The sequence below is a fragment of the Dipodomys spectabilis genome, unplaced genomic scaffold (genome assembly GCF_019054845.1).
Source record: "Dipodomys spectabilis isolate Male_0828 unplaced genomic scaffold, ASM1905484v1 ptg000006l, whole genome shotgun sequence".
Taxonomy (NCBI): Eukaryota; Metazoa; Chordata; class Mammalia; order Rodentia; family Heteromyidae; genus Dipodomys; species Dipodomys spectabilis.
The window spans coordinates 16778318-16805941 of record NW_024870683.1 but is presented as its reverse complement, the minus strand read 5'-3'; the positions used below and the strand labels follow the sequence as shown (position 1 = coordinate 16805941).

Here is a 27624-nt window from a genome sequence, read left to right as displayed (position 1 = left end):
TTACCTGACTTAGGTAACTGTAAATCCTCTGTACATCACCTTCATAATAAAAACATTTTTTTAATTGTGAGGTCTTTTGGATTCTGCATAACCACATCCCTCACTGCTATGCTATTCTTGGAAATGTCCAAGTTGTGTATTAAAAGAGTCCGTTGTGTAGCTAAAGTCAAAACACACACACACACAGACTCTCATCTGAGGAATTTAATATGTAACCCATTACAGAATGTTCAAGATAGTACTTGCAGAGGTACTTTTTATTTCCTTTTCTAGATTTTGTAGTTGAGTTTCATAGAGGACTAGACTGGACGTTAAGTCATGATGTAAGCCTGGCACTAATGGCTCACACTTATAATCCTAACTACTCAGGAGGCTGAGATCTGAGGATCACCATTCAAAGCCAGCCAAGGCAAGAAAGTCCATGAGACTCTTATCTTCAATTAACCAATAAAAAGCCAGAAGGGGAACTGTGGCTCAAGAGGTAGAGCACTAACCTTGAGCACAAAAGCTCAGGGACAGTGTCCAGGCCCTAAATTCAAGCCCCAGGACTGCATGCATCTACACACACACAGAAGTCACTATGTAATAAAAAGTATTGCTCAGTTCCAAAGTCAAGAAATGAAAAAAGCTAAATGTTTATCAGTCTCACCAAGGCAAGTTTTCCAGAGAGGACCCTCACAGGTATTTTGTAGGAAACTGAAGGGTATCCTCACTCCTGACCCGATAGTATTTATGCCTATGGTTTTGTTTTCTGGTTTTTATGCCAGTCCTAGGGCTTGAACTCAGGGCCTGGGTACTGTCCCTGAGCTTTTGTGCTCAAGGTTAGTGCTCTACCACTTGAGCCACAGTTCCCCTTCTGGCTTTTTGTTGGTTAATTGAAGATAAGAGTCTCATGGACTTTCTTGCCCTGGCTGGCTTTGAATGGTGATCCTCAGATCTCAGCCTCCTGAGTAGCTAGGATTACAAGCATGAGCTATCAGTGCCTGGTTTCTACCAATGCTTTTTTTTTTTTTTTTTAAATAAAAACTCAGTAATGAGAAGAAAGGGAATTCATGATTTGATATGTCCGCTTATATGCCAGGCCCAGTACCACCAGAGATTTATATTCATGGTGTCATATATTCCTCCATAAGAATTTTACAGGAAGTGGGCTGCAGCTCAAAGTGGTAGAGTGCTACCCTTGAGTGCAAAAGCTCAGGGACAACAATCAGGCCCTGAATTCAAATCCCACGACTGACAAAAAAAACACTTTTTTTTTTTAACAAAGCAGATATTCCCATACCCTCCTTACCACCATGGTAGTAAGGTAATCAAGGATCAAGGGTTTAATGGTTCACTCAAAACCATTCAATTATTCTCTGACCCTTTGATCTATGATCTTTCCAGTACACTCCATAGCCCTCACTGCCAAGGTCTTCACAGGCTACCAGTACTGATAGCCAAGGCCTCCCCTCACAGGAAGGACTAAAGAGTTCCTTCCTTGTATGGCTGCACACTGCTCTGGGCACAATCTCCAGGATCCTCCAAGGATGGTTCTCAGAGTCCCCAAACACTGTGGGTGGCACAAGGTCAGGCCAGTTCTTAAGATAGGGAGCAAGATGAAGTCAATGGATCCTCTAGCCAATTGCCCTGTCCTTACTCATCTGCTCGAACATGCCAAGGCCTGCCTGGAATGACGCAGGCGAGGTCATCATGGGTGATCCTGTTCCCCTCCAGATTGCTACAAAATAACAGATCAGGGCAGAGACAGGCTGCTCCTTGGAAACCTGACAACATTGTTTCATAGGAATCAAAATTCAAGTTATTTGCATCTATCAACCTCAAAGTTAAACCCAGAGTAAAACAGAGGTCTAAAGGTTAAAGGACTCAGAATCTGTGGACCTAATCCATCCTGGTGTCCAAATCCTCACTTTTTCTACTGGGCATTCATTTCTTTATAAATCACGAAGGAACCAAAAATGCCCTACCCCCACCCCTTACACTGAAATTCTGGCTACAGACTCATGTACATAGAGAAATACAGACTTATGAAAGGTCCAACTTATGCCATTAATAAAGGTATACCCCAACAACCACTTTCTATTCTAGCAACTCCACAAGCTGACACCAGAAAGGCAGAGTTGCTGAAATGCAGAGTTATTTAACATAAACAAACACCAAGGCCATGCTTGGGTTTAGGAGATGTTGCTAATTTCAAATGATGGGTTTTTACATTAGCTGAAATGGAGCTTGACTTCTCACTGGTGTAATGCTCCATTCTCACCTACATTTAACCAACTCCACCTAAAAAAAGTGTCCTCAAGTTTGAAAAACAAGTGCCGGGGTTGCTAAAAGAAGGAATTCATTCCTGTGAGATTCCTACAAAACCAACGGCTCAGTCTGCTCTAACCCCTACACTGAAGCAGCACCATGCCACCAAAGGTTGATGCCACAAAGATGGCAGCATTTCAGAGCCTCTGAGGCAAGTATTCATTCAAGAGAGCTGTGGAAGTCCTTCCAAGCAGAAAGCAGAAAGAATTGAGCTCTTGGTGAGTACAGACAACTGTTAGCCCAACTCCTAGGAAAGCTCCGGAATGCTCCATGCCTTGATTGCATAGAGAACATAATCTTGTGCAACTGTCATACCACGGAGAAGTTACTGAGTGTCCAGTCAAGTGGACTTGGGAAATTCTTCCACTCCCATGCCAGGGAAAGGACCAAGTTTCAGCCTGATGGCCTGATGTACTTGCTCACCAGTGCTCAAGTTTACCAGAAGAAAACAATCTACCCTTCAAACTGTGGATGCTTTCTTCCCAGGAGAACTAGACAGCCCTGATGGCTCTCTCCAGTTACATAGCAATTATGTAATTGCTAAGCTTCTGCAGAATCACAGGAACCGTTCTGCAGCCTCCTTACCAGGACAGCTGCGGCACAATGTGCAGAGATGATTGCAGCCTTTGAATGGATGGCTGGTCTCAACGCTGAGCACAAAGGGACGTACAATGGGATTCCATCTCAAGCACAAAGATGTTCCTGCCTAATGAAGCCCTTTCTCCTCCTCCCAGTCTGTGCAGCAAAACTCTTCCCTCTGCCCGCCCTACATGTGTATGTGGTTTCACTGTTTCTGCTGACAGGTTCCAAAAGAGGCAGAAAATCAGCTGAAGGGTTGCCATGGACCATGCACAAGGTAATCATTTAACACATAATGTGAGAGTTCCAGAAGAGGACAAGGAGGAGGAAGGGGGTGGAAAGCATCTCTCTAGGCTTCCTGCACTGGCATGAAATGACTGCTTCCCTTCCTTCTGCCAGCTCCCATCCTTCATGTTGACATTACACATCCTGTACTGTAGATCCACCCCCATGCTGCCGCTTGCCCAGCTGAATTATCTCCTGCGTCACAGCGGTGGTAACAGAACTGCTGGCTCGGCAGACCTGAAAGCACCATTTCAATGCTTCATGCATTCAGCAACTGGACACGTTACCAAGTGTGTAGAGGGGCTGGTTTGTGGCCCTCTGAGCAGCCATGCAATTCTTGACCCCACCTTCTGCTAACCAGATGGTCTGTTTGCCTCTTGGGACCAACCCATTAAAACTTTACTTTATTAAATTCTATCCAAATGTGGGGACAGTTTACAGCAGCGTGTCTGGTTCATCTCCAACAGGGTTGCTAAGATGAAAATGACCTAAAAATAACTGGAAATTCTACTTCACACCAACAGAGAACAAGATATTTTGGAGTAAATATTTAAATGATCTGCCAGATTATGAACCGCAGCAGCACTGACTACATGGTTAGCAAATTACATTGTAAATATATACACACAAAGACACAGAAAGGAATGGCATCTACACAGCAATCCACCCCCTACAGCCTAAGCCACCCTTATTCATTCTCCCTGACTCCAGGCTATTTTGAATGTGGGTAAGGACACCCTTCTCCCTCATAATCACCTCAATTACCAAAACAAAGAGCCTAATACAACTCTGGGGGAGAGATCCCATATTCCCTGAGTTGGATCAGACTCAGGCAAACTCCAGATGGGTCTGGTATTCAAAAGGTACTCAATAAATGTTTGATGCATGAATAAATGAACGGGCACCAATTTCCTTAAATATAACGGCTTCTACACAACACCTCTCAGGGCGGTCACATTACCATTCTTCCCAACTCTGTGAACATCCCCCAACTGCTAACAAGGCGTCAGATGAATGGCCAGAAACAACCTTTTGGCACCAGAGGCACTAGGTGGCCACTAATTCATCACTACAAATGAACTGCACGAGGTGGCCATTTATTGGGACCTGGCAGGGTGCTGGGTGCTTTACATACATTATGCCTCTTAGCCTTCCTTCACCGGTGTCCCATTCTGAAGAGAAGAAAACAAAGAGGGGGACTAGGAGCGGAACCCATAACTGTAGAGCAAAGGCATAAAGTTTAATTCTTACTCCAAAGCTAATTGCTTTCCCTAGCAGTCAGGTAGGGAACAAACAGGTAAAGGATTGAATCCTTGTAGAGATGACCTCCCTAAAACACCTTTCCACTCTGAGTCTTTTAGGTATGCTAAACATTTCAGGTATCAGTTCTTACTGTTCCATCCCCTATTTCTTACTGTACTGGGAGCATGGTGAATTATAATTGCTGTTGCCCGTATCTCTACTCCTTTAGTGTTGAAGTCCACTTAAGACTAAAATAATCTCTCATTTGCAAGAATCTTAGTTTTGATTACCAAGTAAGTACATGGCCAACTTTCTTCTCAATAACAGCACTGTCCATAACTTTTTAAATGGGAACTAGAAGTGTTTTATAATTACTGAAGATGTGTCATTCCATTGACACTTTTGCCTTTTTCGAAATTTCCAAAGTGTTAAAAGAAAGAAAGAAAAAAAAAGAGAGACACCAACAAAAAGAACAAAGCTTTATGGGAGATTACCAAAAAGCCACCTACATGTTCTTCACCTCTGTCACTAACATCCCCATCCCCACCACACAGCCACCATTGAAGCCACCAATGAATGCTCTCTAGCCAAAGCAAACAAGGTAGGGTAAGGCCTGTTAGGCCCTACCAACCCAATTCCACACACTCTACATTTTGAAATATTATCTACCCTTAAGACATTCTAAATTTAGCCCCTGAGATCTCAAAACATCTGATATTATAGTCCATTAGTAAGACCAAGTAGACATGAACTGTTAAAATAAACATTTGCACAGAGAAAACCAGAACACTTAAAAGCAAGGTTCAAGGGGAATCCACAAGCTGGGTCTCAGATATCCAATGTGCAAAAGGCCACCAAGAACCATCCAAGATTTACAGAAAACAACAAAGCCAGGGATTTCCTTGCAAAGAGTACTGTTTTTCTAGACAAATCAATTTTTTTTTTGGCCAGAATAATAACAAACAACAGGAACACTAATAACTTCTTTCAAAAGGTCCAGAAAATATCACATTTATTAAAAATTGTTCTTCTGCAACTCTCCAGGGAATATCTCTGCAAGGTGTAGAGAGAGAGCAGGCAACAATGTAAATGTACCTTTGCAACAGAAAAGGGGACTGTGCTTAGGTAGTTTACAAATTCCTACAGATGCTAGCACCTAGGGCTGAAATCCTTCTGGGTCCACAAACAGAATGAGCAACATCTACAGGCAGGCCCTCTCCCAGTGAAGGCACACACAACAAAGGTAAATGAGCTGAATTTACACTAACTAAATAAAAGAGCTCAAGGACAAAATCATTGATATCCTGAATGTAGATTACTGGGAGAAGATCTCTTTCTCAGTTTTTCCATCAGGAAAGAAAGGAGAAATTCATTTTGAAAAAACTAGGACCTATACACAAACACACACATGTATATATACTCCACTCACTCACTCACTCACTCTTTCTTTCTTTCTTTCTTTCTTTCTTTCTTTCTTTCTTTCTTTCTTTCTTTCTTTCTTTCTTTCTTTCTTTCTTTCTTTCTTTCTTTCTTTCTTTCTTTCTTTCTTTCTTTCTGCCAGTCGTGGAGCCTGAACTCTGGGCCTGACCACTGTCCCTGAGCTTTTGTGCTCAAGACCAGGACTCTTCCACTTGAACCACAGCTCCCCTTCTAGTTTTTTGCTGGTTAATTGGAGATAAGTTTCATAGACTTTCCTGCCTGGGCTGGCTTTGAACTGTGATTCTGAGATCTCAGCCTCTTTTGTAGCTAAGATTACAGACATGAGTCACCAGTACCCAGTATAATACATAATTATATATATATATGTAGATATATATTCTATTAGTACTACAGTTGCATCATTGTCACTCACATGTTACTGGATAGAAAATCATGCAGACAGAGCAGTTAAGTGACTTATAGAAGTCATACACTAGGAAAAGATAGAGACAAATTTTAACCTGTACTCAGGCAGGTCTTTCCAATTGAAACTACTTTCTCAAGGAGACTACAGCTCAACAAACTGCATTTTCACCCAGCAAGTCCAAGAAATGACTGCCTAGTAGAAATCTGCAATCCTAATATTTCAATAGCAACAAAACTAGTGCCTAGAATCTAGCTATGTTACCTACATATACATCTACGTGTATGCATGTATTATGTATCTACCTGTCTATGTATCTAGACACATAGATACATACACTGATAGATACATATCTGTCAGTGGCCAAGTGTCTAGTTATTCTTCAGTCAGATCTAACTACACTAAAACTCAGCCACGATGAGCAAACTTGTAAGTGCACTATTTCCAATAAACGCTGCACTTCCAAAAGGGAAGACTGCCAAATGACAATCTGGCCCAATAATTCACACTGATACACCCACTTCTCATACAGGTTATTGTTTATATTTCTTAGAAATCATTGTCTCCTTTTGGGAAATTAAACAGTAAGCAACATCCCTAAGCAATGACATGTTCACTTTATACAATAATACAGTACTAGGAAATTTCCTGAATTTGGGAGACAGAAAGGAACAACATGAAAAGTTCTTATGGTCCTTATCTTGCACACAGTGATTTTCTTTTTCACTGGATGACCTCAACAACTACTCAAATGTACCATACTAAAGCTACTGCAAAGGTTCCTATGCTAAGAAAATAAAATCAGTCTAGCCAATTTGGGCTTCTAAGTTTTCTTGTTGGCTTCAAGATCTCATCTAATTTATTAATGTTTCCATTATATTTTAATGCCTGAAAACCTAAGTCTCTATTTTTTCATAGAAATCAAGATAAGACATGTAGTATGTGCAAAGAATATTGCTACAGACTTTCCTACCTAGGCAGGGAAAAGATCAGGGGAAGGTGGCAGAGGGGAAACAGAAACACCTTGAAAAGCAGATGTTCCCTGTTCATTGAGCTGCTCCAAATAAGATCACTAACACTTACCTGTGCTGGGGTCAATTTTGATAATTGTAGTTGACGTCTAGAAACAGGGTTATGAATATAATTACCATGAAGCAGCAATTGGGCAATCACAACCTAATTAAACCCACAGACTAGATTATCTTGTTTCCCCCTAATAATCACATAACATTTAACACTTGCTAATTTCAGGACCTATGGGTGATGTTCATTCATTATTAACAAGCTACCTCCACTGGTCAGAAAAACAATAGATGAGGTACTTGGGAGGTTGAGTCAACCTGGGTCAGGGAAGAATTTCAAGGTCAGCAATATCTCTTCTTCAACACCCCTTTATTTCTCATATCCCCTCTCTATCAAATTACCAACCAGAGGACAAGCCAAGGGAGAAGATGGATTGAATGATGAGAAGTTCTGTATATGTGGAAGAATGTAATTCAGCTTTCTTAAAGACATACTACTTTATGTGATCTATACATTGTGCTTTTGAAAAAAAAACTTCAAAGTGTGATTTTGTTTTCAATTCTTCTGCCAGGCCTACATACTTAAACTTTTTATGTTTACCTCCTTGGGTCCCAAGACTTCCACTCCAACAGTTCCTCTCATGGTGAGCAAACTCTCACATTCAACATACTTTGTCTGATGGCCACTGAACCCACAAAGGCATGTCAATGCAATTCACGTTGCTTTCTGCAAAGCAGTTCCTGAGGGTACCATGGGTAGTATTCTCTGCAAAAAAGTCAAGTTCAGGCCGGGCACTGGTGGCTTCGCCTGTAATCCTAGCTACTCAGGAAGCTGAGATCTGAGGATCAGGGTTCAAAGCCAGCCTAGGCAAGTAAGTCCATGAAACTCTTATCTCCAATAAATCACCAGCAAACCGGAAGTGGCACTGTAGCTCCAGTGGTAGAGCACTAGCCTTGAGCTGAAGAGCTGAGGGGCAGCCCCATGATGTCAAGCTTCCCCTATGTCACCCTGGGTGAAGTCCTTATTCCTCTATATCAAAACTCTATCCAGATTCACATTCTTTGGGTGAATTTATTTTTGCATTCTTCCATGCTATCATTACTTTGTTTCTAAGCTTTTTTTCCTATTCTAGTACTTCATCTAAGGGCATGTTCGGGAGACTAGAGAATTAGCTCCATGGTAGAGTGCTTTGCCTAGCATGGGAAAGGCCCCAGGTTAAACTCCATCACTACAAAACAAAAGCCAATGGTTTTGACAAGTTTGGTAGATAATGATATGGATAAGGTAAAAATGAGTAACTATGACCTCTACCACACTTTTGGAGACATATGTTTGTCATTCTACAAGTTTTGGTTATGGGTCTGTCTAGGGACTAGGGATCAACTGACCAGATGTACAGTACAGAGCATTCTGTGAAGCCTCCACCAATCGCTTTGGGGTTGAAGAGTTACTCCACAATTAATGTCCAATTTCTTATCTTAGAGAAAATCTACTGGGCTGGGAAGATGGCTCAGTGGTAGAGCGCTTTCCTTGCATGCCTGAGGCCCTGGGTTCGATTCCTCAGCACCACATAAGCAAAATGAAAAAAGCCGGAAGTGGTGCTGTGGCTCAAGTGGTAGAGCACTAGCCTTGAGCTGAAGAGCTGAGGGACAGCGCCCAGGCCCAGAGTTCAGGCCCCACAACCGGACCCCCCCCCCAAAAAAAGAAAAGAAAATCTACTATCTTGAGTATCTAAAGGGTTATTTGAACTTGGCATTATCTCCCTTAGTACAGCCTGTTACTCTATTAAGGGGATCTGTGGTCTTCTGTGAACAGCAGCTTCCTTACTATAGAGGAATGTCAGGAAGAGGCAAATAAGCCCTCAACATTCATCATGTCTCCGTGATCTAAACAGAGCACACAGTGACCACTGAAGGGAGTGACGAACATCACCCACACTTTTTTAAAAGGATCTGCCCCAATTTCTACACATGACCATTAGATAATGGGACTAATTTTCAAGTGTCTATAGGTATAGCATTTGAAAACAATTTTCAGGTTCGTAGTAACCAAAGCTAGTGTAGAACACCAAAGTCTTTTAAAAGGGACCCTAAGACGAGAAATATAAAACACTTATACTTAAAAGAAAAAACTAGTCACATAGCTTGGACAGATAGGTGCTTTTTAAAGATTCATATATGTAAGCACTTTATGGGTTTGATCTGATTTAAGAATAAAGTGTCTCCTCCGTGGTCTTTTTGTTTCCCCACATCATCTCCTTTATAACTCAGAAGAACAGAATGTAAAAGATACCCTGTTGCCACATAATTGCAATAGGTTTTATCTCTCATATCAACCAATATATTACAATTAATTTTCCATGTACAGATTTCCTTCCAGAGCAACAAGGATATCATCCTGACAACTGAAGGAAATCAACATCAGGAACATGAGCTGGTAACAAAGTAAGTAATGACCAAGGTGAGGGCAGGGTGGGGGGAAGGCCGTAGATCCCACCAGTTAAGAGCTAGACCTTGCAGACAGCTATCTTCTGTGTGAGTACCTGGCTCTCCTCCCTGGTAGCCTTGGGTACCTCCTTAACCCTTGGTTTCTTCAACAATATGTATGGTCCCTAGTTTTAAAGAAAGTATTTCCTAGTATTAATACCAACTGTGAGTCAGTCCAGGGGAGGAAATAATATTTTTTGAAAGTCCATATGATAATTCTCTTTGATATAGAGGAGTTGGTACAGTTTTTTGTAGCATTTTTATTATAAAAATGCTATACAGAGTGGTACAATTTTTTGATGAAGCAATCATATTTATTCTCTATTGTTCATGCCTAATATTAGGACCACATTCAACTAGCAGCTGAAAGGAGTGATGTTCTTGCAGTTGAACTCTGACACTCCAACGAAAACCATCTCCACATACATCCCTTTCCCTGTTACTGCGATTAAATACTAATTAACTGTCTTCAGAGACTACTTAAGATGGAGACCACAGAAGTGAAAATATTCTGGGTGGTAGGTATGTTTTCTATTTAAATCATTGCATGCTTTCTAGTTGGTATCTCTCTTTGTCCATTTTTAGTCTGTAACTCAGAATTGTCCCTTACTTGAAGGATCTCCAGGTTAGGATCATTTCCACCTGGGCTAAAAGACTGGTGCTTAACTGCTGATTAATTGTTCACTACAGAGAGATGGCATTTGTGGATTAGAATGGCTAAACTATTCTGCACTACAATGGCCTCATTTTGGATCTTAAAATGCTGGGAGTAGATTGACAGACCAGCCTGTGATGTTTGGCTCAAGCAAATGACTTAATCCCAAACTGAACACCACTCCGTAGTGGTCCTGACCTGCTCCTTTCCTCTGCAAAGTAAGCAATCTCTTGGTTGCGCATTCGTTCTAGTACCCAGAGCATAGGAAGAGAAGGCTCTATGTATAACCTTAGAGGACTATCAAATTTTCTGCCCATCAATAATGCAGCTATTTTCTACTGTGCTCTATTCTTTAGGACATTCATGTTCCAGGAAAATCTCCACCAATCCTACTTAACCAGTTCCCTCTAGTTTCCATCTGTCCCTTATCCAAAAGGCCAAAATGTGTAACCCAGAAATCACATAGTCTTCTAAGCACAATTCTATTCTTTTTTTTTTTTAACAATAGGAACTTACTGAAGAATGTGGGTCTGTGCTCTGGTCTTCATATTTCACATGCAATAGGTACCAGATTACAAGGCCTTTTCAACTTGCTTTACTGTTTTCTTAGGAGCAGCAATGCCTTACTTCTGGAAGGTTCTTCCCAGTGGGCAGACCTCTTCTATCTGGACTTGTCAACTTAATTCATCTGCCTCTCTTCTTTACCCTTTCCCATCCAAGCAGGCTTTTCCTTCCCAGTAAATTTCTACCATATAATCACAGCAATACTTTAGCCTACTTTTCTTTAGCTTAACAACCCTGTCTATTTTATACTTGTGCTGATGCTACTGTTTGCTTTTCTGATGGGCTAATCCATGTATCCTTTCAAGGCCTAACTTCCCCTACCACGATAGCAGCTGGAGCTCTAATTCACAGGTGCCTTCCAAAGCTTTTCATTAGCAACAGAAATGAGATGGTTTAGAAACCTATTTCTTAATCTGCAGGTGAGTATTGGAACCTTTGTGCAGCAAACATCTTTCAAGTATCCCACATTGTGCCACTGCACAATTATTTTCTGAGTAATAAGTACAATGTGATAGGCACATGTGCAGTGCTAACAGGGAGAATGTTCCCTCAGCGGAAATCAGCTTGCACACCCCTCCCTTCCCCTCCACTTACTGCCCACCCTACTTTCCCTCTTTCCCCTCCCCCCGCCCCCTCCCACCCCCAGCCCCTGGCATTTTCTAGCTCAGGAGAAAAACACTCCGCAGACTGGAGAAAAACTGAAGAATAATGGCTTTCCCTTCTTACATCTGAATAGGGTAGAGAAGAATCCAAAATTTGAGGGCCTTTGCTTGTGTTCTGGTTCAACTGGCCAGACAAGGGCTTAGGGAGCCAGTTTGGCCTTCCCCAGCTGGGCCCTGTAGGGGATAAGCTTCGCCACAAATCCTGGGCTTAATTACTTCTGACACAGTTGTCCTGCCTGGGCCTCCAGCTCCTTTTGTGTTCCTTCCACTCTGAATCCAAAGGGAAGTCTCTGCTCTACTCACCTTGGCCAAAAGCTTCACTTCCCACTAAGTTATTCTAGAACATTTTCATCAAGATCCAGTGCTTCCTGGTAGCATTTTTCCCCCCATCTTTTCTTGCTGGCTCTTGGTTACAAGTCTGCTGAAATAGCTAGAAAATAAGTTGCTGGATTGTGCACTGAGTATCTCAAACGGTTTTGTTGTTGTTGTTTTATACAAATAAACACCTACCAACCCTCCCTCGACTTCAACAAGCTGGTTCTATCCTTTGAATGGAGTAAGATGTAGGCAGGCACTGCCTAAGAATTTTATTAATATCCAGAAGCAACATACAGTGAACTGAACAAGCAAACCCATGAAAGCCAGGAAATCAATACCAAAATACCCATGACCTGGCATGGAAAAAAGCAAAAAACAAAAAAACCTGCCCTCCAAGAATAACTCAAGAAGAAATGTCTCCAGCTAGGAATTAAGAAGGAATGCTTTGAACGCACCAAGTAAGCTGCTCACTAGAAGCAAAAAGACAATGACTTTGTAGTTGACAACACCAGCACACCTACTTCCCTACTCCTCAAAAGACAAAAAAGCCAACTTTGTGAAGCCACATATCCAAAGCCTTTAAAGATCTTACTAATGCTTCTTGTCTTAAAGACAAGAGTTCTGGGCATGACCCATTTTATGATAGTATTTCCAAATCACTTCCAATGGAGTTCTTATTTATCAGTACAGTAATTCTGCAGCAACAAAGTTCAAGGGGACAAAATGCCAAAAGGCCTTCCTAGCAAACTGCAAGTGCAATCTAAATTCATAGGGGAAAAAACAAAACATCTATTTTCCTACACTTGGAAATTTCTCTTGGGTCTTATAAATCCTTAAGACTATGCAACTAATGATTATCTTCTTTCTAACTCCAATTTTTTTTTCTTCTCCCTTTAGCACTGGCATGCAAACCATGCTGTTTTAACTTCTTTCCTGTTCTCCCAGTTCTTCTGGAACATTTTATTTTCGAGAGTCAACTCATTTGGAGGAGTGCCACATTGAGATTCGACTGTTTACAGTGCTGGCTGCGCTTCTCCCAGAAGTCCACATCCAAGCCTACCTGCCTCCTGGATTACAAATTTATGCATTCGTGTGGAAGAAGCTTAGAAAATGTGGAAACTTCCAAACATCACTCTTCATCCTTATAAAATGACTGGCTCACCCAAGAGGAGTCAGGAATGAAAATGCATGTCACCCTTCCTAGCGTATGCTCCTATTCCACATGGTTAAATGTTATGTGTGTTATTACAAGTTATTCGAATGATGACTGCATGAATACTGGAGGAAATAGGCATGGATCTGCAAGAGAGAGCTGGGCTTCAAGAAGATACATGGAGAACACAATTTTGAATGAGTGAGGAACCCTGGAAAATCACCAGTAATTGTTTGAGATGAAGTTTCACCCCCTCAGCCATTCAAAATAAAATCTTTGAAAGCAGCCAGTTTGAATCAGTACCCTGTTGCAAAACAGACCCTCAGAGTCCAATTGTGGTAGGGACTTTTGTAAGTTCCAAAGAAGGGCATTAATTTGAAAAAGACTTCCAAGCCCTGGAAGATGGTGGAACAAATAAGAGAGAAGAAAAAAAAAAGTTAAAAAAAAAAAGCACAGTTATGTAGCTAAAGTCTCATGAACAAGATTGGGTTTCTGGATCTATGACTGAAGCACTTATGCTCAGCCTTGAGTACCCACTACGTTAAATTCAAGGAACTAAAAATCCTTACTCCTGTCCCACTAGTGGATGACTATAGAGTTTCTCTGAGAGCCTTGGGCCCCAGAGAGGAAAACAGCTGTTTCACTAAGTGCAGCTGGGGTAGTGGAAAGGGCACTAGGCTGTAGTCAGCAGACCTGGGCCTGTGCTGTGCTCGCTCCTGGCTTGGTTACAGCTGAACTTTCTTACCTTGTGCAAGTCATTTCATGTTTTTATGCAAATTTCCTTCTCAGTTTAAAAAGGGGGGGGGGGGTAAAGGGAGGATAGTTAAGCACATCTCTCTAAGGCATAAAAAATTGTAGCTTCTAAATTGGAACCTTTGCCTGGTAATACCTAGTATTCTTAACTTACATAGTATACATACTTGTCCATTTTTAAGTTACTTTGACAGTCTATTTGGGAAATAATACTATTGTTTATTCCCCCTCACCCCACCCTCAATTTCCACTCTCTAGAGTACTACTATACTATACTAAATGCCTCTTTTCTTTCCCTTTCTTATTTTTTCAAGCAACCTTCCCCAAACTAAGTCTTGTGCTATTAAAAGAGCTTAGAACTTCCCATTTCCTTGCTAGAGCTAAAATTAAACTGTCCATTCCTTAGGGCCCAACATAACATCTGCCAGATGTCTTGGCATAGCACAGAAGGAGAGGAATTTTTGTCTAGCAGTATCTACAATCTCCTATTTTTATATAATCAATTAATTGGTCACCAAACTCCCGCTAATATTTCAAGGACATCAACTTCAGAAGTAGGTGAATCACACCAGCCATTTACTTTCAAACACACACACACACACACACACACAGAGTTGGTGCATTTTTCACCTCACTGGATATTATCAATAGACCCTGGAAACACACTCTCCACCCACTTCTTTTGGATTTCTATAGTTTCCATATCCTAACCATCCTGTTGTACAATCTGAATTCATTCATTATTTGTATGGTTCTTCATTTATAGCTATAACATTATGAAGTAGTATCTCTATCCCCAAGTTATCAACTTAGAACATTCTATATAGATTTGTTGGTTCTCTAGCCCATGACAGAATGAACTATAAGTCTAAAAGAGACACAAAGAAAAAAACCAAGAACTCTGAACATCAAGAAATAATTCAAGGCAAACTAGATCCTATTAAATTCCATCACATATTAACAGGACTCATTCCCAAGGCTACTTTACCATTCCTTTCTTTCAGGAAAGCTGACCACAAGTACTCTAAAGACCATTAGTAGAGTTGAATTTTTTTTTTCCTTATGGTCTTCAGGAAGACTTATTAGGAGAATAGATAAAGAGTTTCTTTCTCTAAAAGTTATCTCCAACTCCAAGGTCAGGCAGGAGTAAAGGGGAAAGACAAGTTCTTAGTGAATATGGTTAATGAATTCGATTGCTATAAAAACGATATGAATTAGATTGCTATAAAAGCAAACACTAGGAAGTATGAAGATCCCCAAAACAATCTCTTGTATTGCAGTATACATATTTCACAAATACATCTCCAGAATGATTTTTTTTTCTCCCTTGGGTTATATTAGTACTATGGCAGAAATTTGCATAACAAGCCTTATGAGCTTGATGTCTCAAAAACAAAAAAGGTATTTGAGCTTTGGTGACCATTGAGAATGTCGAATTTGGTGGCATTTTATTTCTTTCATGATGATTTATCCAGATATTTGTCTCAGCTCAAATGTATAGATCTAGACTAATTCAAGAAACAATGCCTTTAAATATCATGGACCTTTTCATGTTGATGAAGTACAACAGACAGGACTGTGTGTTTCTTAGATAATCAATTAGAACATATTCTTAAACTCCAAAAGCACCATAAATTTCAACTGAGAAATGTGTCCATGAAGACACCAAATCTTTTAGTTATAAAGTAAAAACTGCAGTGAGTCAAACTGGTGAAGTGGCACTCTGAAATTCCTTCCCACCACTCTCTCCCACACACAATGAAGTAAGTTAATCACCTGTCCAGTTATCAATAACAATAAAAAGAATATCATGAAAGTTTGCTTCAAGATCAACATGTTTGTGCTTATATAGTTGACAAGATGCAAAATCACCTGATACTTTGCTAAATAACTCTTTATCCACTGCATCTGAACTTTTAAGCATGAGCATGTAGCAACCATGTATATACATATGCATCTATATGTGTATATATACATACATTGACAGCATCCCATTTAAGAACAACAGTTATTTTTATCAAGAGGTAACACGCTACAGTTGAATATAAAAGGTATGATTCTGGGTAAGTGCTACTGGAGAAGCCTACGTCTGTCATAAATGATCAGACATTTGAACAGAATATTTTCAAATGAGCATACACATCAACTGAAAACCATACATCTTCATCTGCACAAATAGTTTTACTTCATTGACCATGGACAATTATCAGCTAAAGAACCATGTATTTGCCCCTCTCCTTTCACACTCCACAGAAGAACAATAACCCTCAATTAATGACACAACTGTTTGGCTTGAAAAAAATGTGATGTTGTCATATACAGCATTGTGCATTTTCTGAGTGATACTGCTACCAGCTACTCAACAGAATATAATTACATCTGGAATCAGATACCACTTCAATATGCAAAGAAAGGCTGTAGACATAAGGAACTTATACACACACACATACACACACACTCACACATCTGACACATAATGAGAATACAAGGCAAGAAAAAAGCTGGTGCAGGTTGCTAACTAGTGTGCTTCTTACTGCTGTTGAAGCTGGTACTTTCCTGTATTTCTACTTGGTTGAAAGCAATGTACAATTAACCCCCGTCCCTAGAATATATATTAATTGGTTCTGAATTCCCTTCAAGTTTCCATTCCACTCTGGAGTCCTCCTCTCCTATCTTCAATAGTCTACCTCAAATTCTTCCAACATCTTCCCTCATCCTCAAGATGGCTACCTTACCTAATGGAAAAGCAACATCTTCATGGTTGGCTTTTCTTTTTTTAAATTAATTCCTGAAGCATTTCAGAATGTAGTTCTTTCCTTAAGTCAATTTCCTACATTCTTTAGAAGTGATCTGTGAAGAACTCCAATGTGTGTAGATTGGGGTAGGAATGGGTCTTTCCCCCCACCTCCCCCCAAATCATCCACACAAAATGTCTTCCTATAAGATTAATAAATTCTTCCAATTAAAAAGGTGAAGCTACCTAGACATAAGGTTTTCTCAACTGACATAATTTGCTTCCATAGTGACATTGTTAAGAAGATATTGCAGGAGACTTACAGCACTTGAGAACACAGGGGGAAAAAAATAGCAGAAGGAAAGAGAAAGGGGGGAAACAAAGGAACCAGAAGAAGGCCTAACATAGAAATGGAGCAGCTAGAAGGGAAATGGAGAACGTGAGAAGCTGGTGCTAGTCAATCTTAGAGTTCCTTTAAGATCTAAGCAGGAACACTTGCTTTGCCTTGCTTTTTTTTTTTGAGAGAGAGAAACCAACCCATACCAGACAATAAAGTCTTGCAGTACATCCAACATGATGATAACCCAGCCTCAGAACTCAAAAGAAATAAAAAAGACAAAACAAACAAACAAACAAAACTCAGCTTAGAGCCATGTTCACAATGAGGAAATAACATTTCCTGGTGAGTCTGAGGAGACCTAAAGTTGTGAGGAGACCTCAGTGGAAGCGTTTAAGGTTTTTGCCTTGCCATTCCTGAAGGAGGTGAAAACCCTTCAGGTCCACTCCAGAGGCAAGAGAGAGGAGGGGGGGGGGGGGAAGAATTCCAAAAGTTTACTTTAAAATGGAAACAAACGTCTCAATAACTTGTGAAAGCACTCCTTGGGTGGGAGAAAAATCTGAGGAACCCTAGAAAGCCCTCATCTTCCTGCATAATGAATAGCCAGTGAGAAGCCACCACAAGGTCTCCCTCTGGAGAGAGAGAAGGAGTAGGCAGGCAAGCCTCCTCCGCCGCCTCCTCCTCCTCCTCCTCCAGCCATCACCAAGAGCTTCAAAATGGAGACATTCATAATTTTATAAACACTTCTCATCTCAGCTTTGTCTCCTGGAAACCCACTCTCCTCCATTTTCTGATGGAGTTACAACATGACAACCCTCACCTGACTCAGTTCCCAGCTCTCAACCAAACACTAGGCACTTCCTCAAATAATAATGATCATGATCATGATAAAGAAACCTGCCAGCAATCCAGAAACAAAACCAAAGCAAACCAAACAGCCAACAACAGACACTCAGACACAGCCTCCCGGGAACCCTGGGAGAAAGCTCCAACTGGTTAGTCTTTCCCCATCCCAGACGAGTGCTTAAAAATAAAACTTTTTTTTTCTTTTTTTGGGGGGTTGGGAAGGATTAGAAAAGGAACTCCAGGCAAGACTCCCTCCCTTGGCTCTCTTGTAGGTCAGAAGCTACAATGAAAAGAAAATGAAGGTTCCTTCAGGAGTGGTGAACAGCCTGGAGGATGAACGTGAGAAGGAGCTTTGTGTTTGGGAGTCTGGACTGGAACCAAGGCAGACAGCTTGCAAATGGAGGACAGGGAGATAAAGAAAAGGAAAGAGAAGGTCTGTTCCAATGAGGGGCGGCTGCGGCTTCCCTCGTGCCTCGCAGAGGACGGACCCCTGGGAACCACACCAGGACGAGACGCCCCCCTCCAGACCCCTGCCTTCCTTTCTGCCAGCCTCAGAAGAGAGCCAAGCGTGTGTAATGGCTTCTCTTCTCCAGAAACCGTTGTCCTCCTCCACCAGACGCTTCGGAACCCCCAAGCCTTTGGAGACAGCTCCTCAACCTGCACCTCTCCAACCCGGCCTGCGCCCCCCCCCCACTTCTTTCCTCCTCGGCAGCAGCGGCCCCCCAACACATCCCGACCCCGCATCCCAACTTCGGAGAGAGAGAGAAGAGAGAGGAGAGAGAGAGAGAGGCAAATACCTGAGAAAGGGGGGGTGCCAATCCGCACGCCTGTGCCATCGGGGGGGGGGGCAGGCAGACAGAGAGGAGGGGGGCAAGGAAGGAGAGGGACAGAGAAAGAAAGAGGTCAGCCCGCTCAGGTCGGGGCCGCTCGCTCGGAGCGCTCCTCCTCTGACCCTCGCTCGCTCGCTCGCCTTGGCTGGGGCTCCGGGTCTCCAAAGCCTCCCGCCCTCCGCCCCCCTCTCCGTCCCCACTCCGGTCCCCGCACTCGCTCCGAGCATCCCCGTCTAAGATCTCTCTTCTCACTCTTTTTTCTTTCTTTTTCTTTTCTTTTTTTTTGCCTCCCCTTCTCTGGATGGAACTAACATGAAATTAATTAAGCCGCGGCGCTCGCCCTCCCCACCCCCTCCCCAGCCGCCCTCCCCACCCGTGCAGAAGGAGCAGTCAGCAGGAAAAGCACAGCCACCTCCAGTGCCACCCTACCACCTTCTCCTCCTCTTCCTCCCTCGCTTCTCCTCCTCCTCCTTCTCCTCCTCTTCCTCCTCCTCCTCCTCCCCCTGCTGCTCTCCCTCCTCCCCCCCTCCTCCTCCTCCACCTCCTGCTTCTCCTCTCTAGCTTCTCTGCCCAACAGCCAGTCCATACAGGGGACTTCCTCTCCTCCCGGCGCCACCAGCCCTCCTGGACCGAATGAATGAGCGCGTTTGTGCCTCCGCCGCCCCGCGCTCCGGCTCTCCTCCCCCGAGCCACTCGGACCACCCAGAGGTGCTGCTTTCATTGCAGTAACTTACAGAAGAAGCGTCCCGGCGCCGGGAGGTGCTTCGGGCTCTCCAGCCCCACCGCCTCCTGATCCTCTTTCTCTTTCTCCTCTTCCTGCTCGGGTTATTGTTGTGGAAGTTGTTTGGGAGTCTCATGTGCTTCTGCCGGGTCTCAGCAATGGAGGATCGCCATCTTCCCTGCCTTCCTCGGCTCCTCAGACTCGCTGCAGCTGCAGATGACCTGAGATATCTCTCTCTCTCTTCCCCTCTCTCTCTCGCGCTCTCTCTCTCTCTCCCCCTCTGCTCTTCTCTCCTCCCTCTTCCTCGCGCGCTCTCTCCTCTCTCTCTCCTCTCTCTCTCTTCTCCCTCCCTCTGTGTCTCTCTCTCTGAATAATGAGCAACTGGAGGGAGAGAGAAAGCAAGACAGAAAGAGAGAAGACAATCTTCTGCTGCCACACAAAACGCCGGAGCACCAGGGGGTGCGCGAAGCCTTCCTAATAACAACACGTTCAGGAGACAGGAAGGAGGGGAAGGAAAGAAAAGAAAGATCGGAGGAAAGGGCTAAGGGGAGGGAGGGGAGAAAAAAAAGGAGGGGGGGGAGGATTATATCCCAAGAGCTTGGAGAAGCGCAGAAGGAGACGCTGGAAGAGATGCTCAGGCTGTGGTTGCTGTCTCCCCCCCCCCGCCCCTCCCCTTGCTGAACCCCAGAAGGAAGAGGCAAGGTGGTTGCAAAGTTAAGGCTGGGACATTGTCTTTGTCACTCGGAGCAACCCAAGAGCCAGGCCAGTGAGATGCAAGAGGAGGAGGAGGTGGCGGCGGCCGTGGAGGAGGAGGAAGAAGAGGAGGAGGAGAAGGCAAAGGAGGAGAAGGAGGAGGGGAGGGGGTGGGGGGGAAGAGGGAGAAGAGATGAATAAAGACTTGCGGAGAAGGCGGTGCGAGGAGCGCGGCCGCAGGGACCGAAGAAGCGTGCGCGTTTGCGTCCTGGAGGCACCGAATCACCCGGGCGGGCAGAGGAATCCTTGTAAGGACCCTGCCCCGAAGCTCAAAGCCTTCCCACCATCATCCTAGCCCGAGGCGCCCAGTCCCGGCGCCCGGGGGTCCCTCCACTCGCATCCATCTAGAGGCCAATCTTTGCCCAGAACCTAGATGGGAAACTAGAGGTTGCAAGTCGAAAGCCCTGGCCAACCACGTGGGGCTTTTTAATTCCTTCCCAGCTTGCGGTGTGAGTATCTCCCAGTGAAAAAGCGCAAGTTGTCCATGACTGGCACTATGTTGATGCCCGTCTCCTCTGGAATAAAGGCTTATTTGTGCGTTTTACTTCTTTCCTGATATGGAACGGGAGGTGGGGTGGGGGGAGGGAACCCATCCTTGCAAGCTTCGGAACCACCACTTTCTTTTCCTAACTTGTGAAGTGTTTTGACTGCGCACCAAAAAGGAAAAAAAAAAAAAAAAGCCTACTTAAATAACTTTACACCCTCCAGCCCCGCGTTGTTTGCACTTTCTGGCTGATCATCTAAAGCCCCGGAAAGTAACAATCAGCGCTCCTAATGATAAGGTGTCATGGTGTTGAAGACGAGCGAGCCAAGATGAAGCTTTCAACCCCTTGGATTTTTATTTAGTGCAATTTCCCCCCGCCTCCAAATCGTTCTGGACTATCTCTTTTGCAAAAGAGTGGGTTTCCGCCTCCAGCTACCCCCAATCCTCTACTCTCCCCCGCCCCTCCACACCGCCCCCCCCCCCGCCCCAGTTACTTTCACCAGGTCAAATGTCTCCCATGGCTTTTATTGGATGAGGCAAGAGGCATGGGGGGGGGGGGGGAAGGTAGGGAGCGAGGGAGACTACAGTATCAAAAAAAAAAAAATCAATGCAGCAAATCAGGAGCAAATGAAGTTCAAGGGCATGGGCTGGTGGTACCGTTTCTATTTCTCAGATCCTCGAGTTGGACATCCACAGCCTCAGGAGAGAGGCACGCAGCGCGCGGGGCAGACCTTAATTAAAGTTTCTTTTGTCCGCGTCTGAATTGCGGGGAGGTAGGGAGGGGATGTTGTTGGATTCCTTCGCATAGAGGAGCGCGCATCCGGTGAAAGCGCCCGCGTCGAGGATCCGGGGCGAGATCGTCCTCTTTTAATACTCGCCCCCCCCTCTAACCATCTCCCCCCGCTCCACTCCCCGACAGCCTGGACAGATACACCCGTAAATCCGTACAATAAAGAGGGAAAGGAGGAGGCGCGCGCCGAGTGGGTTCACACCGGAGAGCAGGATTTCAGGAACAGATTTAAAATCCTCATTTCCACACACACCTCCCGCCTAAGATTTTTTTTTTTTTTGTCCTCCCGGCCTTCCCCCCGCCCCCACTCCGCCCCATGGGCGACCGATTGTATATTCCCGAGCAGAATCTCTCACCCGGACGCACGATCGCACCCTCTTCCACTCAACACTTCCTGCCCTTTCCTCATCCTACTCACATTGAAAAGCACCGAAAGCCCTAAAAGGGTGTTGATGGCCTGGGGGGGGGGGTGCGGTGATAAATAAATAAGTGACCCTACGCGTGCGGTGGAGAAGAAAGGAGGGGGGTGGGCAGAAAGAGGTGAGGGGGGACAGAAGTAGGGAGAGAAGACCAGAAGGAGAAAGCAGCCAGGCGAAAGCAAAAAGGGAGTTTAAAAAAGAAAAGGCCAGGAGAGCGTGAGGCTGCTCTGCTTTGTGCAGAACAGTCACCGGACTCCCCGGATCCAGGTTGCCTGATGGGAGCTGGGCAAGTCCTGGAAGTCCCCCCCCACACCCCACCCCACCCCCGACCTCCTCCCTGGCGGGACCCCGGGAGTATCTGAGCGCTGGCCGCCGCTCCCCGCCTCCCCCCCACCACCACCCCCCCCAAATTCCTCGTGGCACCAAGAGGAAGCGCGCCAGGTCTCCAGCGTCCCGGCTGATCATTTACCTCTTTGTTTTTAATATTTAAAAGGAAAAGACAAGAAAGCTGACTTTTAGTGTCCAGCTTGGTATGGGATGGGTGGATGGGGGGAATATCCATGGTTATCTCAGGTTGAAAGCTCCTAGGACCGCTGGGGTTTAGAGGCTAAGATTAAATCTTCCTCGACGTGAAGGTACCCGGTCCCCCCCCCTTTCTGGCTTGGCTTGGGGTCGGATGGTCGTAAAATGGTGGGGGGTCGCCCTTTTCCCCAGCTCTGCCACCACCATCACCATCACCCCTGGGGTGTTGGGGGGGAGGGAGGTTGTGGATGCGGCGTAGGGCACCGGAGGGTGGAGGCAGAGGAAGAAGCGGTGGGGTCAGAGGAAACCTCTGGGGTGCCAGGGCTCCCGGGGCAGCCCAGGCTCTGGCAGCCGGGGAAGGAGCCCCGGGGAGGAGCCTTTCGGGGAGAGCGCGCGAGCGCGCCCCAACACGCCTCCGACCCCGGCAACCCACTTGGCGGAGGCCGGCGACGGCGCACGGCGGGCCGACCGCTGTGAACTCGCGAAATTAACCTTGCGCGCTACAATTAAACGGGCTGCCGCCCTTTCACACTCACCTCGAACGACCGAGACAGACAAGAGCTCCCAAGCCGGCGGCGGGGGGACCTGGCTCCACCCTCCGGTCCCAGGAGAAGCGGACACACACTCACACACACACACACACACACACACACACACACACAAAGGGGGGGGAGATGGACTTGGAGATGGCCCCGCCCTTCCAACGCTCCAATCCTTGGAAACCAAACCTCCTCTCCAAGGCTTCCACGTCTAGAAGGGACAAAGACAGCGTGGAGATGCAGACGCGGATGGGGAACCGGTGGCCCGCTGCCTTCTTTCTGGTGTGGGTGTCTGGGGCGCGGGGGGCGGGGGGGAAGCTGGTGCTCATCCCAAGTAGGGCACCAGCGGATGATCTTTCCAAGACCAGCCTGCTGCTCCTGGAGAAGGAGCTACGCCAAGCTCCCCAAAGTTGCCAGGAGTAAACTCTTACAAAACGCCCGGGCAGAGCCCCGCTTTTTGGAAAGTGGCAAGCCTTTAAAAAAAAAAAAAAAAAGTCCATTTTGATGCTATGGCGCGTTGATCCTCCGGACTTGGAAGGAATCCCAAGTGCCTGGATTCCCCCAAGTAAAACCATCCAAAGATCTGAAACCTAAGAGAAGCGTGGGTTGTTTAGGGTTGTTGTTTGTTGTTATCGTTGTTGTTTTGAGTGGTTGGCTTTTATGGAGGACAGTTTCTCAAATACTAAGGAAAACAACTCGGATACGTGAACGCCAGGACCGAGGGTGATGGTTTGAGTGAAAAACCTTAATAAACTTGGCACTTAAGTAACCTAATTAGGCTTTGCCATTAGCAGGTCATTTAGATAAGTAGGAGAAAGTTCACACCGCTTGCTGGTGCGTTCCTTAAGATGGTTCACAAAGATAATGCCTAGTTGATGGGTTCTCCACGGGGGAGGAAGAGTTAAAGTTTGCATTAAAAAAAAAATTAAACAGGTTGGTTCTCCGGCTGGCTGCCGTAAGAAGGTCTCAGGGACTTGTTGACTCCCCGAAGTCCCATGGGATCTAGAAACTTTATTAATATTCCAAGAAATAAGAATATGATTGAAAGTCTGGACTTTTCTTCTCCCTTACCATGGGTGATTGGCATACAGCGTTTTCATAAAGAGAAACTATGGCTCATCAAAAATGTGACTTTATGAGCACTAGTAGAATAATAAATCTGGCCATTTTCGTCCAGGAAATAATAAAAATTCTATAACCAGAGTGGCCCAAGCTATGCGACAGTAGTGACATGAGGATAGTCCCGAAGTTATTTTGGTTGTTGGAGCCTTAAAAAAAAAGAAAAAGAAGAAGAAGGTATCTAAATGCTTTAAGGAGAAGTGTTTATGGAAGGGGAGAGGGCTATTACCAAACCTTCAGGACCACTCATGGAGGGGTAGGGGTGCAGAGGAGGCTGGTCCAGAGATTACAAGAAAAAGATAAAATTTCCACGGAAACAAGAGTGGATAGCTATTCTGAAGTCATTGTTTCAATATTTACATTCTATTCTATCATATGAAAAAGGAAATGTTGAGGAACGTCTCTCGCTTCCTGGAAACTATACCAAAAAGAAAGACTAATAATGCTGTAGATAGCTCCACTTTCTACATTCCAGCTGGAAAAGCAGGTGAATAGAGATTATGACTTTTAAAAAAAAATCTTAATTATTCCAACCTTAAACATTTAATCATATTGTTAACACACCTCTTGCTGGCATTTCTGTGCTTATAAAAAAAATTCCTGGGTTTTGTTTGTTTGTGCTTTTTGCAATTCAATATAGTGTTTTTACTATTTGAGTTTATGATTCCATAACAGATCATTTATTTTTAATTCTTGAAACATTTACTCTTGTTGGAAACTACTCAGACTTCAGAAAAGCTGTCTGAAAACTTCAAATTGATAATTATGAACCTTTCAGATACTAAGACAGTGAAGTCAAGAGCATACCTCCTTTCTGATCTCATATAGAAAAATCAATGTATTTTCTCATAATCCATATGCAAGTAGATGTATCTAGCTGACAGATGTTCATGCATAGGAAGAAAGGACGACAAAAAAAGAAGACAAAGGTAGAAGATTCTTGATCCTGAGCAGCTCTCAGTAGAAGACAGATTGCAATAACTTATATTAAACTGACTCTGTATGAGTCTTTGTATATATGCCTTTGGATAGTAAAGAAGGTGTTTCAATAGCACTATTCTTAAATTCAAAAGGAACGCTTTCTCTCCCAGGTAAAAGTTAAACTTACAGTTCTATCACACTAGATACTCTGAGATACCAGTGAAAGAATTCAACCATTGGTATTTGTTTCGCATCTACAATATGCCACACTTAGAGCTGAGTACTCAAGATACAATAATGAATGAAAAGAGCCCAATTTTTATTTATTTATTTATTTTTTGTTGGTCCTGGGACTTGAACTCTGGGCTTGGGTGCTGCCCCTGTACTCTTTAGCTCAAGGCAAGCACTCTACCACTTGAGCTACAGTGCCACTTCTGGTTTTCTAGTGGTTTATTGGAGATAACAGTCCTATAGACTTTCCTGCCTGGGCTGGCTTTGAACCCTGATCCTCAGATCTCAGCCTTCTGAGTAGCTAGAGTTACGGGCGTGAGCCACCGGCGCCCAGCTAAGAGCCCAATTTTTTAATATGCCAGTCCTAGGACTTGACCTCAGAGCCTATATGCTGTCCCTTAGCTTTTTTTCACTCAATGGTATCACTCTGCCTCCAAAGCCACTGCTGTACTTCCAGCATTTTTCTGGTTCATTGAAAGTAAAAGCCTTCAACTTTATCTGTCTTTGAACCTCTATCTTCAAATCTTAGACCCCTGATAAGCTAGAATTAAAGGTATGACCCATTGGAGCCCACCATGAGTCAAGATTTTGATGTCCTATCTCCTCTATGAAGTAGCTTCAAAATCACATTTCTTGGTTACACAGCTTTCCATTTTTTTTTCCATACTCAAGAGCGATACAGGAATTTGGCCAATGAGGAAACTGATGAATTGGAGCAATTCTGTTGCTATAATCAAATTATTCAGGGGTAATATTTTGTTAAGGTAAACATTTCAGAGTTCATTGTAAAGTCTATATCATGCCTTCACTCAGAATTCAGCATGAAGTTCTTACTCAAAGAGATTATTTTAAAAGAGAAAATAAGAGCTGAGGATATAGCTCAGTGGTAGAGCTTAGAGTTGAGTACTCAACAATGAATTAATTTATTAATACATTACTAGCAACCTTGGTCAATTATAATTAGATTAATTCAAATTCTGAAGAAAAGCTTCTGTTGAAAGTTTGCTCAAATGTAGAGGCTTCCACTCCAACAGTAAGGTCAGTTTCCTATGATTTGTAGCCAAATTGAAGCCCGGAGAGTTGTCTGGTCAGAATATGGAGCTGCTCAGGGACTGTCAGCCCTAAAATCTACAAGACAGTTATTCCAGTCATTTTCATACCACCTGCAAGACTTTTTAAAGCTGTCTCCATATCACTTGTATGATTAATTGCTATATGTATGTTCTATATCTGTATATCTGTATGTATGTATGTATGTGTGTGTGTGTATGTTTTAAATCAACTTTTAAAACATTAAAACCATGTGTAATGATACATGCTTGTAATCCCAGCATTCAGGAAGCTGAGACAAGAGGATTGAGAATACAAGAGCAGCCTGTACTTTCTAGTGAGACTCTCAAAAATAAAGAAAAACAAAAACAAAACAAAACAAAAATGTTAATTTATTAAAAGCAATAATCTCCACACATCTGTGTTTCAAGTACTTTTTTCTACGTTAGCTTTGAACTCAGCTTCAAGGTAGATGGTCCATCATTTACTTGGACCATTTAACTAGCCCTTTTTGCTTTCATTGATTTTTTAAAAAAATAAAATCTTAATTTTTACCCAAGCTGGTCTGAGCTCCCACTTACACTCATTACAAACTTGAGGTGACAGGCAGACATACCATCATACCCAACTTTTTAGTGGTTGAGATGGGGAACTCTTGAACTTTTTGCCTGGGCTGGCCTTGAGCCATGATCTTCAGATGACCAGCTCCCATCTTATGTAGATTACAGGAGTAAGCCACATGACCAGCTGGCACATTTCAATGTGTATCAAAACAAATAGTGTTGATCAAATTTTAAAAATCAAAACAGAGGAGGGCTGGGAAGGTGGCTCAGTGATAAAAGTGCTTGCCTTGAATGCATGAGGCCCTGGGTTTGATTCCTCAGCACCACATAAGCAGAAAAAGCCAGAAGTGGCACTATGGCTCAAGTGGTAGAGCACTTGCCTTGAGCTGAAGAGCTGAGGGACAGTGTCCAGGCCCAGAGTTCAGGCCCCATGACTGGTAAAAAAAAAAAAGAAAAGAAAAGAAAAAGAAAAAGAAAAGAAAAAATCAAAACAGATTCTTTTTTTTTTTGTTGGTCATGGGGCTTGAATTCTGGGCCTGGGCACTGTCCCTGAGCTGTTCAGCTCAAGGTAAGCAATCTACTGCTTGAGCCACAGTGCCACTTTAGGTTTTCTGGTGGTTAATTGGAGATAAGAGTCTCATGGACTTTCCTGCCGGGGCTGGCTTTGAACCACCATCCTCATATCTCAACCTCCTAAGTAGCTAGGATTACAGGCATGAGCCACCAGCACCTGGCTCAAAAAAGATTTTTTTGGCTTAAGAAACATGCTAAGAAGGGCCAGAGATACGGCTCAAACGGTAAAGTGCTTTCTACAGAGTACAAGGCTCTGAGTTCAAACCCCAAACAAATCAAACAGTCTGATAGAACACATGCTAAGGTATGATGAGGAGGG

At 43.8% G+C, this 27624-nt stretch overlaps 1 protein-coding gene across 2 annotated transcripts in view; it reads right to left on the bottom strand.

The window, feature by feature from the left end:
- Positions 1-19624, bottom strand: part of Znf462 (zinc finger protein 462) — a 145240-nt gene extending 125616 nt beyond the window's left edge. For both annotated transcript variants that reach the window (XM_042697387.1, XM_042697392.1), the window contains exon 1: positions 19355-19624. The gene's annotated coding sequence lies outside the window, so the exon portion shown is untranslated. The remainder of the gene's footprint in view (positions 1-19354) is intronic.
- Positions 19625-27624: the final 8000 nt, after the last annotated feature.